Source organism: Typopeltis vanoorti, chromosome 5, assembly GCF_054136105.1.
Source record: "Typopeltis vanoorti isolate ZY-2024b chromosome 5, IOZ_Tvanoo_1.0, whole genome shotgun sequence".
Classification (NCBI taxonomy): Eukaryota; Metazoa; Arthropoda; class Arachnida; order Uropygi; family Thelyphonidae; genus Typopeltis; species Typopeltis vanoorti.
In genome coordinates, this window is record NC_143553.1 from 58,228,837 (window position 1) to 58,231,991 (window position 3,155).

The 3,155-nt window shown below is 37.7% G+C and overlaps 1 pseudogene; it reads right to left on the bottom strand.

The window, feature by feature from the left end:
• Positions 1-563: 563 nt before the first annotated feature.
• On the bottom strand, positions 564-697 carry LOC150106443 (U2 spliceosomal RNA; annotated as a pseudogene).
• Positions 698-3,155: the final 2,458 nt, after the last annotated feature.

Here is a 3,155-nt window from a genome sequence, read left to right on the forward strand (position 1 = left end):
CCAAAGAGCCACATCTGAAGCATTGCTTCTTTATTCCTGGGTAGGAGACCATTACTCTAACCGATTCTATTACAACAAAGTTTGGAACTGCTGTCTTCATTTCCATAATTACAGTGACCTCGCTAGACTTCCAATCCGGGAAGTCAGGATCATTGGCCACTTTTACGTCTTTGACTTCTCCCCATTTGGAGAATGTTGCCTTGATGATGTCATTCCCCTCCTCTAGATATTCTAGAGGGAATCTGTATATTTTTAAAGTTTTTATAATACTCCCACTACAAACGGAAAAACTGTCTTTCCTTGACATTCCACCCCTAGCAGTAGTTTCTCTCTTGTGGGGACGTCTTTTACCACCACTTGGTACCTTCCTTCCTCTTAAGAGGTAAAGCCAACTATCTTGTCTGCCACTACAGCATCAATCAATGCTTTCGCAAAGGTCCGTTTAGGGATGCTGGCGTCTGCTACTTAACCGAGAGTCCTCGTACGTGGCAAAGCAGGAGACATGGTTGGCAGGAGATCCCACACTATTCCCACCACCGAGTGTTTTGTTCTTACCCTAGTCCGGGGTTTATTCTGTATCTGCTGCTATGTAGTTTATTATCAAGTGCCTCTATGAGATGCTTTGTCAATAATAACCGTTTAAACTGATGAGAACAGATATTACACTTTGATCTTAGCCAAAAGGCCGAGAAGCGATCATATATATATATATATATATATATATATATATATATATATATATATATATATATATATATATATATATATATATAATATCTTATATTTATATATAATATCTTATAATATATATATTTATATATATATATAATATCTTATATTATATATATAGTATATATATATATATAATATAATATATATATCTTATAATATAAGATATATATATATATAGCTTATATTATATATATATCATATTATATATATATATATATATTTATGTAAATAAGATTTTTTTAACTTGGGAATAATGTATATTAGGGTTACCAAATAATTTTATAAGCTTGGTTATTTAACTCCTAATCCCAAGTGGGGTCACTATGCAGACCGGTTTCAACCGGTATTTAGGGTCTAGCTACTCACTGAGGAGACCTCAAAAAAGGTTGAAACCGGTCTGGGTAGTGACCTGTTCTCATAATGTATTGCAGTATATATACATCTCTTAGTGAGATGTGCTTTACATTATGGAAAATACTAAGAATAGTGATCAGATCTTTACCCACCTTTACAATGAGTTGCCCTGGTGTTGCACCACCTTTAGACTTGAACTACGTTTCAGGCACAAACTTAACTGTTTGCTTACTTGGGATTAGGAGTTAAATAACCAAGCTTATAAAATTACTTGGTAACTCTAATATAATATATATATATATATATATATACATCTTCAAGGCCCACCTTTCCTAATTAGGTTGTGGGGGCAAAACAGCTGCAAGAGGAACTTCCAATGGTCATTCCCAAACGTGCCCACCCAAGGTTTTGGATATAATCTATCCAGCGAGTCCTTGGCCTACCACGTGGCCTCCGACCCACCAGAGACTTTGGAATCTCACATAGCATTGTATCCAACCTCTGGGCAGCGTTTCAAACCAATGCAATGTGTTCCAGACGTTTGCTGTGATGTCGCCACTCGCACGACCACGGAGCACGAAGACAGATTTTTGGTTATAACAGCAAAACGTATTTGACTAACCACGACAGGTCAGCTTGTAAGTCTTCTCCATTCAAGTACAGGGACGTGAATATCCTAACAAACTGTAGACAGACTGCGACAAGTAGGCCTATATGCTGTATGTTTCACTTTATCCACGGCTCATCGTAGAGCACTATTTCAGTGGTGTTGTGTTCTTATGGACACAAAATTGGGCAAGACACCAATGGGCTAATGGACTCTTTACAGGTGAGAGTCGTTTTAGTCTTTCCTCCGATTCTAGACGACACGTGATCTGGACGTGAAAGTGGCAGTGCTTACCATTGCGAGAATTTTCTTGAAAGAGATGGATATCGCGGGGTTGGGATCATGATGTGGGGAAATATTATGCTTAATGGATGCACCGAGCTACAAGTGCTGGAAAATGGGACTATGACTGGTGAACGATATTGCAACGCAGTTCTTCAATGATGTTCGATTGTTCCCTGGTGTTTTACGTGAAGAATTCATTTTTATGGATGACAATGCCACACCACATCGTACACGAGCAGTGGAGATACTTCTGGAGACCGAGGATATTAATCGAATCGAGTGATCACCACGCTCCCCACATCTCATCCACATAGAACATGTTTGAGATGCAATAGGGAGGTGCATTGCTGCTGTAAATTCCCCTCCTGAAAACAAACAAGGCCTTATCCTTGCTCTGAAGGAGGAGTGGCCAGTTTGCCTCAAGAACTCCTGAATTACTTGGTGCTAAGGAACGGTACGACTGTGACAGCTGCATCGCAGTTCGGGGTGGACATATTTCAGTATGAAATGTCTCTTTACCAAAAACGTACTACAATTTAACTTATACGAAATTTATAATACACTTTTTGTAGAATATAATTTATTAGTATGCTTTTAATAAATGTATTTATTGAAAGCATACTAAATTTATTTCCACATTTGGCTGTAGTCATGAAAAGTTTTTCATGTACAGATTAAAAAAAAATGTTGTTCGTTCTTAGCTTTTTGAAAGACCAGTGTAATATGATGATATAAATCATTCCACTGGTTGAGTCGTATTTGCATTCTTAAACACAAAACAAAGATGCTGTAAAAGCAACTTAATAAAAGTTCCCCATTGTTCCTGTTGCCAAGGCAACCTAAAGGAGTTCTTTTTTCCTGTCTTACGTCAACATCTTGTTCTTTTCAGAGAAACTTTTCGTCGAGTGACAAAAAAAAAAAAAGTTGATCCTCGGTGAAAATGGTTGTTTATTTCGCCGAATGGGAAATTCGCTTGAATGAATGAAAGAAAAAAAGGAAAAGCTTCGCAGATTCTGGAGGTCGACTAAGAATGTTCGAAATGTGAACGTCTTACTAAGAAACAGAGAAACTGTGGACATAAGGGCTCGGACATTCCGAAAAGAGCGGCTGATTACACAAACCAAGAATACTTTCTCCGTTATCTGACGACAGAAGCATTTGTCCTTTAGAGTTTCGT